The 15,987-nt window shown below is 43.1% G+C and overlaps 1 long non-coding RNA gene across 2 annotated transcripts in view; it reads left to right on the forward strand.

The window, feature by feature from the left end:
• The first annotated feature begins 4,016 nt into the window (after positions 1 to 4,016).
• The window catches only part of LOC311589219, a 109,031-nt gene continuing 97,060 nt past the window's right edge, over positions 4,017 to 15,987 (forward strand). For both annotated transcript variants that reach the window (XR_014776453.1, XR_014776454.1), the window contains exons 1-2: positions 4,017 to 4,073; positions 4,480 to 4,693. This is a non-coding gene — a long non-coding RNA (uncharacterized lncRNA). The remainder of the gene's footprint in view (positions 4,074 to 4,479; positions 4,694 to 15,987) is intronic.

Genomic DNA, 15,987 nt, shown 5'->3' on the forward strand with positions numbered 1-15,987 from the left:
AATTCAAACATGCTCCTAAGCCATAAAGTAAGCTCATGTCGGAATCCAAAAATAACCCCAGTATGGCTCTACAATGCCCCAAAGGTCAAGACGAGGGTGACAGGGTAAGGACAGTCTGTGTGTTCTGCACAAAGCTCCCATCCCAGGCTGATCTTTTTCTCTTATTTACTTTCATTTCTGGAAGAATTCCCTCCCCTGGCCTTTTGGAAAAGTATGTTTTCTTCTTCAGATATTTCCATTTCTTTAAAGTATAGCTCAAGTTCTACTTCCTCCCTGCAATGATATTCTTCAGTCTGTTTCAACTCTATCTGTGTTCCTGGCAAGCCTCCTATTACAGTTATTTAGTATCTAATAGTAAGTCAAGTGCAAGCACTAACTCAGCAGTTGGTTCCTGGAGTGAATAGGTCAAACCTTTTACTCATTCTGCATATCCCATGATGCCTGGGGACAGCTGAGCATGCTAACCTGCCTTGCATTCCTTCACAACTCACTGCTCAGAGAGCACTAATTGGGCTTATGTCACCCTACCATGTTTCTACTAGATCTATGGCTACTTGATAAACCCTATGTTGGGGACTAGCTTACTATGTGGAAGAAATGGTCTTGTCTTTTTATGACGTTGGTGTGAATAAGTACAATTATTTCTTGGCTGTTAGAGTCCAAGTTATTCATCAGTAATTGCCTTGTGATAATGTCTTCGGAGGTTTTAATAGCTTTTTCTATCCAGTAATTGGACACTGAGTTATATCCTAGAGTGAAAGACTTTTGATATGTGCTAAGTAATGTTGACTATCAACTTGGTTGGATTAAGTTCACCCAGGAGTTTAATTGAGCGTACCTTTAGGTGTACCTGTAAGAGTGTTTTCAGAGAGGATCAAATAAGGAAGACTTACCCTGAATGTGAGTGGCATTGTCTTCTTAGGCAGAGGCTACAATGGGATAAGAGGAAAGAGCCTGAGGATGTTAGCCTGCTTTCCCTGTTTCCAGATGAGAGCTACTATGCTGAGCCACAGCCTTCCTACCATAATGAAATGAAAACTCTGAAGCTGTGAGTCAAATAAATCCTTTTTCCCTTCGTTTGTTTCTCTTGGGTGTTTGTTTGGTCAGACTAATGAGAAACCCAAACAGCACCCTCATGGCCAGAGTACTATATAAAGAGGAGGAGTTGTGCCTTTTGCTGTAATCTTCTACCCTAGCCTTCACCAGAAGACCTTCCATTTTGTTTGGAGCTAGACAAAGACCACAGTGGGTATGTAGGAACTCAGGGTTAGGATTGTCTGCAGCCCAGAAGGCTGCTTGGAATCTGTAGGCTGCTAGCTTTGCAACATTAAATAGTTTCATTATTACTTCTTAAGAGGAACACACTTGTTTTTGGAAAAGAGGCCATGCTTATAGAACATTCTTTTAGAAAAAGGGTTCTCTACAAAACTAGAAATCCACAGTGGCAGGTGACAGGTGTTTTGGAGGCCCAGTGCTCTATTCTGATAGCCTTGGTATGAGAGTTAGCTTTGCACATCAACTTGAATGAGCCACAAGACACTCAGATATTTGGCCAAACATTATTTTGGGTGTACCTGTGAGGGTGCTTTTGGATATGTCTTAGTTATTGTTCTAGTGCTATGAGAGAGACATTTTGACCAAGGCAATTAAAAACAAAAGAGACCATCAAGGATGGCAGATCTGGGCCTGAGGGCGGGGCCTGCACAAACCATTGCACCAACCAAGAACAATGCATGCAGTAAACCTTGACCCCCTGTTCAGGTCTAGCCAATGGACAGCTCGTTCTATACTTTGTGGGGACAGTGGGGGACTGTCTCTGACATGAACTCTGGTGCCTCTGATTTGATCAGTTCCCCTTAGTAGGGAGACCAGGTGGCCCACAGAAGAAGGGGAAGCAGGCTATCCAGATGAGACCTGATATGCTGTGGCCATATGGTGGGGGAGGAAGTCAACAGGGCAGAAATAGGGCAGAAGAGGGAGAGAGGGTGGGAATGGGAAGATACAAGTGAGGGGATAACATTCAGGATGTAATCTGAATAAATTATAATAGATTAAACTGGGGGCTTGCTTACAGTTTTAGAAGGTTAGTCTATGAATATCATGGTAGGGAACATGGGGCAGGCAGGAAGTATGGAGATGGAGCAGTAACTAAGAGTTCACACCCTGATCAGCAGGCAAAAATCTTTCCATATCATCCTGTGATTTCAATAAGAGTGTTCCCTATGGGCTCATATATATTTTAGTTGCTAGAACTGCTTTTGGTAGGTGCTCAGATTCGAACTCTGTAAGCCCCAATAAACTCTTTTATAACGGTTGTAGGTTGTGACCCCTTTGAGGGTTTCATATCAGATATCTTACGTTTCAGATATTTACATTATGGTTAATAACAGTATCAAAATTACAATTATGAAGTAGCAGTGAGATAATTTTATGATGGGGGGGGCGGGGTAACCACAGCACAGAACTGTATTAAAGGGTCACATCACTAAGAATGTTGAGAAGCAGTGTTCTATAAGTTGCCTCTGTCATGGTGTCTCTTCCAAGCAACAGGAAAGTAACAAAGGATAGATGCTGTTAGCACCCAAATTGGTGAACACTGAGGAAAATAGACTGCTATCCCTCGTGTGGCTGAGAACCCCAACAGAACAAAAGGCCTTCCTACTTCCTCTAGGTGAGAAGGGATTCTTCGTGTTTTGTTGCTTTAGAACTGAGACGTTTGGCACTTTCCTGCTTTGAACTTTAAATGAGATATCATTGCTTGCTGATTCTTTTTTTATTTTATTAATTTATTCATATTATATCTCAATGGTTATCCCATCCCTTGTATCCTCCCATTCCTCCCTCCCTCCCATTTCCCCCTTACTCTCCTCCTCTATGACTGAGACTGAGTGCTTGCTGGTTCTTGAGCCTGCTGACCTAAAACCTTTAATCAGTTTCCTCCTCCCACCTGGATGCAGTAAATAGGAGGTTGTATTACCAAATCAGTTTAACTCACATGCCAGGAATCTAACCTGCTTTCTTGAAATGCAGTTTTTGCTTCATCTAGATTTCTTGGCCTTCCTCAGGCAGTAGTGAGATGCTCTTTATGACCCTGGGGAGGGTAGGTGGCCCAGAAACTTTTGAACTGTGATCACATGGGAAAGTATGTCTTCTGAGGACCCTTTCACTGACTTGTAAAGGTGAATGTCTTGCATGACTCAGGGCAGAATGAAGATCACTTTGTACTTTTAACTCAGGGCATGGTCACTTGATATCTCTTGGTTATAGATGCTCAAGTGGTCTTGGAACCAGCAGGTTCTGCATAACCTGTAAGCAGAACTTTAAACCCTTGTGCCTCACTTGCTGAATCCAATTTGCATTTTTTATCAAGATTTACATGTCTGGTGACTCTTCACTGTCTCCTAGATTTGGATTTTGACCATATCTGTGAAAGTTTTTCTACAGAAGTTTAACTGAAAAAGCTAGCTCCATCCTGAATATACGTGACACTGTTCCTGGGGCTTGTGTTATGGGCAAAACCAAAAAGAAAAAAAAAAAGAGGAGAAGGACAGTTGAGTATTACCTCTCTTCAATTTCTCTCTGGTATTTGAACTGGCCAGATGTGAGCAAGCAACCTTTCTGCCACTATGCCATACCCTCCACAATGGGCTGTATCCCTTAAAACTGTGAGCCAAAATAAAACCTCCCTCCTTTAAGTTGCTTCTTTTTAGGGATATGGTCACAGCAACAAGGAAGGTAACCAACACATTAGATGGTAAGGTTTGATAACTAGTAGTAGAGAGACAAGAATAGAGTTAAAGTTTACTTTAGAAACTGCCATTTTCTTGTCTGGATGCTCCCCATGTGACTTTGGGCATGTTAGACTTTTTTTTGAGCCTCAGTTTTCCAGAGATCAAAAGGTTTACCTCTCATTCTCCAATAAAACCAGTGGCATTTTCATTATGATCAAATGAGTTTAGGCTTTTATCTACACATATTGAGTGAGTTGTGTTTGCCTGACCTAACTTAAACACTGCAGGTAAGACATGGATGGTCCTCGTGCCCAGAAATTCAGCCTCTAGTACAGCGAGAAAGTATGTATTAAAACCACCGCCCCCCCCAGAAATGCAAGGGCCACCTAAACATTAGCTATTATTAGCATGCATGGATATAATAATACTTGTCCTACTTATAAACACTGCCTGCCTATGCAGATAAAGCACGACAAAGTGATTTAAAAAGTTGAAAAGTACTGACGTAAGAACTTATTATTAGTGTTATTATTGCCATCAGTGAGTGAGTGATAATTAAGTTCAGTAGGGGAAAACCTAGATTTTAATTACAAGCTGCATAGAATTCTGGAGTTTAAATACCAAGCTTGGGACTCAGGTTGGACAGTTGCTTTTGATTCTGCAGGGGAGCTGCACCCACAATTAAGAGTCTGTTAATACTTCTGCTGTTTCAGACTATCTGATCATGGAAACAGGGATTTCTTTGCAGCTTATTGGCGACCCAGTGAAATGCATCCACCTGTGAGGTGGAATGTTCTATCTGATGGGCAGTCTGACAACAGCCCTGCTCTGAGAACTTAGGATTGCTCAGGTGGAAAAGCCAGTGGCTTATGCCTCGCGAAGTCCTTGTCTGGAGTGGACCATTCTCTGTGCGCTGCGGCCCATGGGTACCATGGTAAGGTGCTGAATCCTTGAAGCTGAAGGTGAGCAAAGAACTTAGAAACTATCCAGGTTAGAGCACTATGGTCCCCAGATCTTCCAGTAAAAACACACCATGGGCTGACAGAGACCTGTAAGCTTGAAAACTCTCATGACGCGTTGTGGATGCTTTTTTTTTTTCCTTTGAGTGAACTTACATTGAGGAGATAGTCTTTACTGCAGCCTCAATTTGGCTATCTCAAAGACTTTCTTCTTCACTCTGAAAGTCGATTCACTCCCCTCTTCTTTCTCACTTCCTGTGTCTCTTCTTCTTGCCCTGTTATAACATGGTCAGTACAATTTTTAATTTTCTTTTGTCAGTGTTGAATATGAAACGCAGAGGCCTGTGAGTTCTGGGCAAGCACTGTACCATTGAGCCATACCCCCAGATCAGTACTAATTTTATTGAGTAACATTACTATTCCTTTCCAGAAAAGCTGTCACACAAATTGTTTGTTCTTTTGAACTATACTTCTTAGAATGTCACGAACGGGTCAGACTCTCCTGCTGATGGTCAGTTGCTCCAGATGCTCTGGGGCTGGCATATCTACCATGAAAATCCAGCTATGTCTCTCCAGAGACCGCACTATGCGACCTGGGGGAGTTACATCCACACCCCGGATCTCATATTTTCCCCTACCTATACGTTGAGATGTTGTCATATTTGTTTCACAGAAGTTAACACCAAAGAAACAAGCAAGTGCAAGGGAAAAGGGACTGAAGGGGAAGGTGGAGGTGTGCAAATATGCGCAAAAGTACGATGGTATAAGTGCATAACATGTTACAGTGAAACCTGTCATTCTGTGTGCTAGTTGAAAAAAAGGAATAATCATAAATGTATTAAAAGTCATTCCATTGTGCTTGCTATGATGTCCATCTCCACTGCCCTCGGGACCTGAAGGAGATGCTGTCTGCTGGACTACGGCCATTCTCCTCACATCCCCATATGATCGCCTCCTGCCAGTCTCAACAAAGGAGAACCAGAGGTCCTAGAACCACAGGTCATTGTGTCACTCATGATGTCACTGATCCCAGGATTTGGTCCTTTTCCGTGAAGGCTATGTCACAGGCCATTAACTGCCATTGCATTTGACCCCTTGTTACTGCTTGTTGGCTCTGTGTGTCACATTCTCTTATTTCCAAAGCTCACTCCCATTTTATGAGCAATTCTCCCACAAGAAAAACATGTGGGCTTCCCCGCAAGTGCATCAACAACAAACCAAGAACAAGTCATATGCAACATGGCTTGAGATTCTTTGCAGAGCCTTGACTTCTTATAGTCACGCTCATTATTTTTTTTGTTTGTATGGCCGTTTGACCTACATGTGTGTCTCTGTAGCACACACATGTCTTGTGTCAGAGAAAGCCAGAAAATGGTGCCAGATCCCCTAGAATTGGAGTTCCAGATGGTTGTGAGCAGTCATGTGGGTGCTGGGAATCAAACCCAGGGCCTCTGCAAGAGCAACCAGAGCTCTTAACAATGGAGCCCATCTGTCCAGCCCTGGTGCTCACAGAAGTAATTGACCAGCATCTCCTAGACCCTCTGTTTTCCCTGTAGCCCACTCCCATGAGTCTCGAGGGCAAGGCTGCCTGCCTTGCATTGCTGCAGTTCTACAAGAGTGTCTTGCAGGAGATAGAAATTAACTACAGAACAGCTTCAGGGCTGCTTCTTGAATCTGGCGCTCCTCCTTTAATTAAAAGGAGCAGCCAATGATTCGGCTTCGCAGCAGGTGTCAGAACTCTCCTGAGAAACTACTTTGGTTCCTTTCCAAATACTCTCTCAACCCACCTTGGGTAGAACTTGAACATTCAGGTCAGTGCTCCAGGTTTCTGAAGGAGAAAAGTTCTTTGCATAGCTGAGAGTAAAGTCTTTGGAGTAGGACGGAGGTGGAGAGAAATGGGCAGAGAAAAGGACAAGGAGCCATGCTGAGCATGACTTTACGGTCCATATTCTGGGTATTATAGCCTCTACCCTGATGCTGTGACTTCTCCTCAAGTGTTCAGTGTTGATGGGCTCCTATGAGGATGTGCGAGAGATTGCTTGTGTGTGTGTGTAGGTTCTAGAGTCTGTCCATCTCTATAGACCCCAGAATCTTGAGGGACGACCGTGGGTAGGAAAGGAACTCTGAACTTCCTGAATGCCATGGAAACTGAGATGTGATGTAATGTGTGTGGAGTGTGGTAATTCAAGGACATTAAGTTAATGCAAAGGGGCAGAAGGTCCCCAGCTGACCTCTGGTTTAGACTTGAGTGGAGGCTGGCCCAAAGTTACACATTTAAAATGATATCCTACCCAGAGTTTCTGTTTCCTTAGAAAAGGATATGGCAGAATTTCAAGGGGGCAACCATTGATATCAGAGAGCCATTTGGTGTCATCTTGTGGAGGAGTCTTTGCAAATTCCCATGTGACTCAGGCACTGGGCAAGCTTTAGAGCCTTGACTTGGCTCTTCTCCACATGTCCTTCCATGTACATTAATATGTACAGGGGACAGCTTCTGCAGGCCATTGGGCATCTGGGTAATCTTGATTTGACTTTGTGGAACTTGGCTATTACTTGCCCTGGACAGCATCCCCTTTTCTCCCATGGTAAGCCCTGGAGCCAGGATGACAGCTGATCTTGCAACCTTAGGAGTGGTTTTCTGGAACACAGATCTGGTTCCTTGGGAACAGGATAAAACCCAGTGAAAGCTTGTACTTTTCTCAAGAGTGAACAGATGGGGGTTCCTGCAAAGGTCCCTACATAATTCCTTGCAAAAGTACTCAGTGGCCTCCTCGGATTTGCTACAGGGTAGCAGCTGGCAGCAAGTGCTTATGGGGATGCATGACTGCAAGATGGATCTCTCTCTTTCTTCCCCACCCTCCCCGTGTGTGTGTGTGTGTGTGTGTGTGTGTGTGTGTGTGTGTGTGTGTGTGTTTCGATTTGTCTTACCAACAGCTGTTCACGTATTTGGTTTCTTTTAACATTTTTTCCCACTGGGTGTAAGCAGAGGAGGAGTTTCTTGACCTATAATATGATATACATTAAAATTACCAGTAAAATTTTAAAATAAAAAATGACCTTAAGTAATTCTTGGGTTAACAGAGACTGAAATAATAGACTATTTAGAAAATAACCAACAATGGGAATGTTACCCAGCAAACTTATGCCAACTTTGTTCTCACGGGAAATGTCACAACTCGGAATGCGTTCAGAAATAAACAATAAAGGTGGAAGGGAATCAAACTGAGAAACTCAAGAACTCACCTACAGAAGGCAAGAACATTTTTTCAAGTCCTGATTTCTCCTTCTGTTCTTCTAAAGGAAACCTTGTACCCTTTAGCTGACCTCCCGACACCCTTCATCCCCTCCCTACAGGTAATGCTCAGTCTGCGGCCTCTGCTTTAGAGTCTGCATGCAAGTGAGAACACGTGGCACTTGCCTTTCCATGCTTGGCTATTTACTTATTGCCGTGGTAAGCACCATGACCCCAAAAGCAACTTGGGGAAGGGAGAGGCTTATTTCAGTCTATAATGTCAGGGCCGGAGCTCAAGCAGAAACTGAAGCAGACACCACGGAAGAGTGCTACTTACTAGCTCACTCCTTGATCACTTTTTTATACAATATGGATCCCTGTCCTAGAAAAAGTTTCACTCCCAATGGACTAGGCCCTCCTAAATGAACAGATAACGGGGACAATTCTCACAGACATGGCCACAGGCCAATAAGATCTGGGAGATACCTCAGGTGAGGTTCCCTTTTTCCTGGTGGCTCTGGGTTGTATCAAGTTGACAATAAAACTAATAGTTAGCAATACTGGCCACCAGGTTAATGCACATGTTAGATGATAGTTTTCTCTTTCAAGACAATTTGAGGGAGTCAATTCTTTCCTTCTAGTATGTGGGTCCTGCGGGGTTGAATTCAGGCTATCAGGCTTGGTGCAAGTACCTTTACCCACAGAGCCATCGAGTTGAGTCAACTTTTAAGGAACCTCAGCAACCATCAAAGGAAGTACAGGTAAAACTTGACCATGGCTCCAAACCCACTTTCTAGACTTTTTCCTTTCCTTCACTTCTCTGCCAACACCTTATTACTGTGTATTGAACATGTGTACAGTTTGAATTGATGGTTCATCTACTTGGTACATGTCTGCCTAGCATATCAAGATGTTTGCTCATTTCCTTTGAAATTTAGTTCAGTTTTGTCCATTGCAGAACTTATTTAAAATAGCAAACCCCCCTGAACTCACCCATGACGGCATCAAACAACTTCTTGTAAAGAGATATCTTTATTTGTTCTTTGACAATTAGTGTATCTGGATCAGATCTACCCCCCAAGACCCTTCCAGCTACTTTCAAGGCTCTCTAAGCATCCTCCCTCTGGCCTCTAAGCCCACTCTGTGACACTGTGAGTCCAGTTAGGGCTGTCTCCATGTCAACAGGAATGGTGGCACCCATGTGAGCATGGGAACTCTATTATTGATTACACTCCCAAAGGAAAATGACTCCTCCCCGAATAGTCACCAACTGCCAATAGCTCTTCAAGGAGGAATGGGGTCTTATGAGCCCCATCCTTGCTAGATGTTGACTGAGTTAATCTTGTATGAGTCTTGTGAGGTAACCACAGCTGCTGTGCGTTCATGAGCAAAATGGCCGCAATATGTCCAGAAGACAATTTTCCACAGCACTCTTCCACACCCTCTGGGTCTTATGTTATTTACCCTTGCTCCCTTCTAGGATGTTTCTTGAGTCTGGTGTGTATGTACGCATGCATGTGTGTGTGCTGTGCATGAGCATGTGTGTTTTGTGATAGATACCCTGTTTATAAATGAGCATGCAATAGTTACTTATTATCAGCACTTTGGTTATGATTTTCTGCATTAACTACTGCCTACTGCAAAAGAGAAGTTTCTCAGACCAAAGTTGAAAGCAGCACACTAATCTATGGGTATAAACATTAGTATTTAGAAGGCAGTTTGACAATATGTTCATTTACCTAAACAACAGCCATAGGTTTCTTCGAGGGCCTACGACTTCCCAAGCCATAGAGTCTTGACCACGATCATCTCTGGTGTAAAACAGTCTGGGATCTGCCTCTGCTCTTGTTCTCCATCTCTGATGTGTTCCCATTTATGTGGACTTGACCTTGACATTTAGTGGCACAGAACAATTGGCTGATGTGTTGCTGCCTTTAGCAAGTCACCACGCTTCAATCTCTAGCTCTCATTCCCTTTCTAGAAAATGGAGGAAACCATACCTACATTCCAAAGCCACTGTAGGGATCAGGTAGCAAACATCTGCTTTTCCTGACATGTGAGGCACTCCTGAGATGTGAGTTTATCCCGAGTCTGAAAGCGCATGTCATCTTTCTTCTCACTTGAAACACTGAGCTGGATGCCCAGCCCCAAGAAAAAACTGGTTAAGAAGCTTAGCTTCCTAGCAAAGGAAGTGGGTGGATTATGATCACACGATATACTTAAAAAAAATACAAAGCCAACCAACCCAAGACACAGCCATAAGAGAGAACCAACCTCTGACACTGTTAATGATACTCTGCTATGCCTGTAGACAGGAGCCTAGCAGAGGTGTCCTTAAAACAGATGCTGAGACTCACAGCCAAACACTGGGTGAAGCGTAGGGAGCCTAATGACAAAGTAGGGAGGAAGAGAAAAGGACCTGGAGGTGACAGGAGCGTCACAAGAAGAACAACAGAGCCAACTGACCAGAGCCCAGAGGGGCCTGCTGAGATTGAGGAACCAACCAAGGACCTTTGCATAGACTGGATCTAGTCCCCCTTCAAAGATGCAGCCTATGGGCGGCTCAGACTTCATGTGGGTCCTCTACTGAGGGGTGTGCAGACTTTCTCTGGCATGGACTTCCTTGCTAGCTTTTTCATTATATCCCCCTGGTCGGACAGCCTTGCCAGGACACAGGGAACAAGGACATGTTCAGTCCTGATGTGACTTGATGAGCTGGGATGGATGGGTAGAGGGGCTCCTTTTTTCTGATAAATAGGGGAGAGGGGATGGGAGAGAGGAAAGGAGAGTGGGAATGGAAAGTGAGGAGGGATGGGGCTACCGCCAGGATGTAAAGTGAATAAATAATTTTAAAAATTGAAAAAAAAAAACCCTCAAAGAAGCAAACAAAATATACATACGCATGCCTCCTGTGCCTGACCTTCAGCTGGGATGTTTGCAAAGGGTCACCTTCTGGGGACTCCTTGGATCATATGATATACTATGATGAATAAAGAAATAGTCTAACGTGGTGGTTCTGAGTTCTACTGCAAGTTTCCCCAAACTGACTGTATGACTCCATTTAATTTATTTTTCTTGAAACTTAAATTTTTGTCTTTTAAATGAGAAAGAATGCAACAATGGTAGAAACCTCTGTTTGCTTCCCTTGGTGGCCAGTACAAGGTATTTTGTCTATTTGAAAGCATTAAAACTTGTGAGAGATTATTATAATTTTGTAGTCTTCATATCAATTGGAAAAAAGAGAGTCATTTATGCAGTGTGTGCCCTCCCTCAGTGTGAACTTTCCAGGCACCACATACTAAGGCATGCAGCTGCGTCTTCTCTCTTTTTGGCAATATACTGTTCTTATCTGTATCCTCAGGGTGGGAGAGAGCCCATGACCAACGCCTGCATATAGAAGTACGAATAGTTTCCATATTTTGGTAGGATTGCATTTGGCAGGATTGCAGCACAGAGCTCTGGGGCTGAGCAGTGTCTGAGGACATGCAGTGATCCCTGTCTTCCCTCTATCTACTCAATATATCCATAGCTACATACATAGAGACATAGATACCTGTGTCCACACTCCCCTTTCTCTATTACTGCTTTACTTTTTACCATAACAGAATTTATTGATCCAATTTTTTTTCAAAATTTTGTACCAAGAGCTAGCTTTCCTCATTTCCATTAAACAAAAAATACTCTGATCTGGCTGAGAACTGTGCAAATAAAGATTATCTATCTATCTATCTATCTATCTATCTATCTATCTATCATCTATCTATCCATCTATCATCTATCCATCATTTATTAGCTACCCATCATCTATGTATGTATCATCATCCATCTATCATTTATTACCTATTTATCATGTATGTATGTACGTATGTACGTATGTACGTACGTAAGTATGTATGTATGTATGTATGTATGTATGTATGTATGTATGTGTCTATCTATCTATCTATCTATCTATCTATCTATCTATCTATCACAAATCCATCTAATCTATCATCTATCTGTTTATTACCTGTTATCTGTGACCTCCCAACAGAGCCATAGTCTGGTGATCTGGTCTTCAGCATAATGACCTCCAAGGATAATCAAGGTCCACGCCACAGCACTAGCCCTCCATCTATCTATCCGTTTGTCTATCAGGCCAGACTTTTATTCAACCCCCACACTCCACTGTACCTGCTAGAATCTATCCTTTTCTTTGTCTTTTGCCTGTCTTTGAGTCCAACCTGGAATAGAAACTATGGCTTTCATCCAAGAAAATGTCATTCAACTTGCTCTCAGCCAAGTGGCAGTCTAAATTTGGATCCCACAAGGTTTTGAGAATGTCTTTCAACCTGTGGGTAATTATCTGAACTTCATCCAAACCTTCATGCTCGAAGACTTGGCTATTATTAATTGTAGCTCCTGCTCACTGCTGGTCAGTCAGCTGGTTGTTTTCATTTTGCCTGATAAATGACTTTGTACAAATTCCCTGGCTTGTTTAACACCACCTGCACATCAGTGGGCATCTGATGGTAGGTGAACCCAGGCAGGCCTGTAGCTGGTAGCATTCCTCTTGGCCTTCTCTGGGTCAAGGCCCAAGGATCCTGGCTTTGCCTAAACCCAAACGCAGTTCTGAAGACCCGCTCTTGTTAACAGTTGCTTATGTTACAGTCTAAGGCACAGAAGCCCGATGAGATCTCTGAAGCAGAAAGCAGAGAAAGGCGTGGCTAGGGACACTGTGGGGATGAGGAAGCTGACTTCATATCCTACCTTTCTCACCACAGAGGTAGCTTTGGTTTGAGGGTTTGATTTTAGTATACCCAAACTCACTTAGATCCCCAGATTGGAGACTTAAGAAAGCTTTTATTTCATTCTTGGCTTAAAGATAAATAAAGACAGTGTGCTCTTTTCAAAGGAGAAAACAACCAAACAGGTTTTTCAAGGGCTGGGTTTTCAGCCTGGAGTTTCCCACACTATCTATGAAAGGCCTCGCAAGGGCAACCGATGGCTGGTCAAGGTGAAAAAAGTAAAAAATAACCATGCCATGAATTCGTAATTTACTTTGGTCCTGAGCAGTAAATAAATAGATAAATACATAACACATGATACCCTGCACTACAAACTAGCTCTTTGTTGCAAGCTGGTGGAAGTGAGTATATATAAGGCAGGCTGGGCTAAGCTGTGATGTTTGCAAGTTGAGATGTTCTAAGCGCATTTCTGGCCTATGATATTTTCCACTTGCAGAGGAAGTGGAGCTTATGTGTTATGCACTGAGCTGGGTACCTCAACTCATCAGTTGTCATTCATTGGATACACACTCTCTGCTATGCTGTTTGCTGTGGGGACAGACAAAGGAAAGAAGGAAAGTCCTTTCCCACAAAGGGCTTACAAGATAACAGAAGGAAACCAATACTGATGTCAGAACCCCTGTTCAGGCCACCATGCCTGGAGGAAAGGTCCAATTTTGTTGTGTTTGGTTTAGTATACATGTGGGAGAAAACAAGCCTAAGTGGATTTTACATTTTTGTATGATCCTGTACACCCATTGCAAAGATGAAAGGGACTCATCTGTGAAGTGACCTGCCCAAGGTCCAATAGCTACATGGGCAGCACAGTGGGGCAAAGCTGTTCAATCTCCAGTTCTCAGCCTAGTAGCTCCTTTTTCCCCCTGTGACAATGTCTTGTACCTACAGGAAGGGACCTGAATACTCTCACTGGCTACTGACTGTTAGAAAGGGTCTCACTAACTCCTATGTCATTATCAGGGCTAGTTCAAGGCTAACTAGGCTTTCAGCCTACACATTCTATGGTTCTTTTTCTTTTTCATTGATTGCTGGTATTCTGATGGAATCTAGGTGCTAAGCACAGAACTCAGGTCCCCTGAATAGACAGCACATGCTCAACACCCTGAGCCATCTCTCTAGCCCACAGAATCTATTTTTTATTTTTGACTATGTAAACATTTAATATGGGTTTAGAATCAAAACTACATAAAAAGGCATTCAAAGAATGTCTCATTTCTTCCAGAATCCTCTCTATTCTCACTCTTATGAAATGCATACATTTCATTCATTTCTTGTTTAAATTGGTTTTTAAATTATCATATAGAGTAATAGGTTTTATTATGGCATTGTCATACCCCCTCCTTTTGTGAAAGGAATCTTACGATGGCTCTGACTTCCTGTGTACATATGGCTGGCTTCAACTCCATGGAGATCTACCTGCTTCTGCCTCCCAAGTGTTGGAACTAAAGGCATGTGATACCATGCCCAGAAGTTATTCATCTTGTTCTAATTTGTTCTTCTCCACTACTGCCCTAGGCTTGCCTCCTGTTGACCTCATCTCTTCTTCTGTTTTCATGTCACACACGTACCTTCCATTGATTCCTCTTTCCCCATTTCCTTAGCATGATCTTCTCCTTTATTATCATCTGCTTTCTAATTTCACGGCTTGCATATACTTACAGGCAATAAATAGAAACATATGCATATATATGTATTAATTTAAATCTAGATCCAACATATAAGAGAAAGCATATAGCATCTGTCCCTCCAAGCGGCTTATTTCACCTATATACTGATTATTTTGGTACTCGGGAGTGAGGCTATTGCCTCTCCATCTTTGCACACTTTCTTAAGGCATTGGGCTCTATAATTGGAACACCTCACCATGAAACTTGCACAGGGAAAGCGCCCCTTGTCATTTCTCGCTGAGCTTCCCTAGTTCGTAGTTTGTCCTTTAGCCTCCCAGACTCTCTTTGAACTGAGGGGCGGCCCAGATTGGAGCCATGTGGTATCTGAATACTTTGTTGTCCCATAGTGCTTAGAGGTCCACATGAGAGAAAGGTTCCATCTTAAGGTCTGCCTTGACGTTTCTGCTGAAGCAGCTTTCCATTTTCTTGCAAATGTAGGACTGTCTTATCAAGGAAAACAGATGAGAAAAATGCTCCCTAACAGCTCTCTCTATGACGACCCTTGGTATACTTAGAGCACAGCATGGTGGGGTAGAGATGGTGGGCATAGCACATTCTCTTTTAACAAGGTAAGATTCCAAAGGGGCCAGACATTCCCTCTCTGCTATGAAGTTAACAAGTGGATGAGCTTTCCCTTAGGAACACTTTGAATGACAGTGTGACTTGGGTCAGAGAGTTGGGCTAGGCAGAACCTTTGGAAAACTCATCTAGAGATTCAGAAAAGTGGGTTGATGGAGGTCAGTTTTAGAATAGGATTGCTTAATGAAGTGGCCCTTTGCTTAGTTATCTCAATTTTAATTTGTTTTCTCCAAGTATCAAATTTATCAATGAGGCAATAAAACAGAAAAAAAAAACCCCTCTAGCCAGACTTTGAGCATCATCTCAGCCGAGATGCCAAAGTCTACAAGAGTAGTCTCCTTAAGGGATGGGGTAGAAGGGTCAGGGTGACCGGGCTAGGAAGGGGCTGTGTTCTTGAGTTGGAAAATGCCACATGAGAAATGGCTCCTTTTCCCTGAGGGGCTCTTGGAGAGAGAATCATAAACACAGGCCCTTGGAACAGACTCCCTGGAAAACCACTTATTGCTGTAGCAGCATGGTTTGGCTTTGGAATCCTGTCTCCCAGCTCTAGTTCCAGTTAGTTCTGCCCCATTCAAACAGTGGGGTCATGTCCCCACCAGGGTGTTGGACATTCAGCATACCTTGTAGAGGCAAAGGCAGCTATTAGTACAAGACTCCCTTTGTGTCCTTTGTACAGACTGCACATCCTTCAGCAATGTATTTGGAGGCCTGCCAGAGCCCCATATGGGTGTATCAAAAATGTCTCATCTTGTTCAACTGGGAGTCAGCTAACACCGGGTCATAGGATATTAGGGTCTTGCAACAATGCAACATTTTATCAGAAAAAAAAGCCAAAAAGTAAGGAGGGAGGGAGAGACAGAGGGAGGAGAGAGGAAAGGATGGACAGAGGGAGGGAAGGAGAGAGAGAGAACGAGAAGAGATGGAGACAGAGACAGAGAGATAGATACACACAGAGGGACAGAAGCTTTTTCTCACAACACACGATGAAGATCCCATGGACCATTACTTTCAACATCTTCTTCCTCCACAAAAGCA

This window comes from Acomys minous (assembly GCF_964271855.1).
Source record: "Acomys minous genome assembly, chromosome: 18".
Taxonomy (NCBI): domain Eukaryota; kingdom Metazoa; phylum Chordata; class Mammalia; order Rodentia; family Muridae; genus Acomys; species Acomys minous.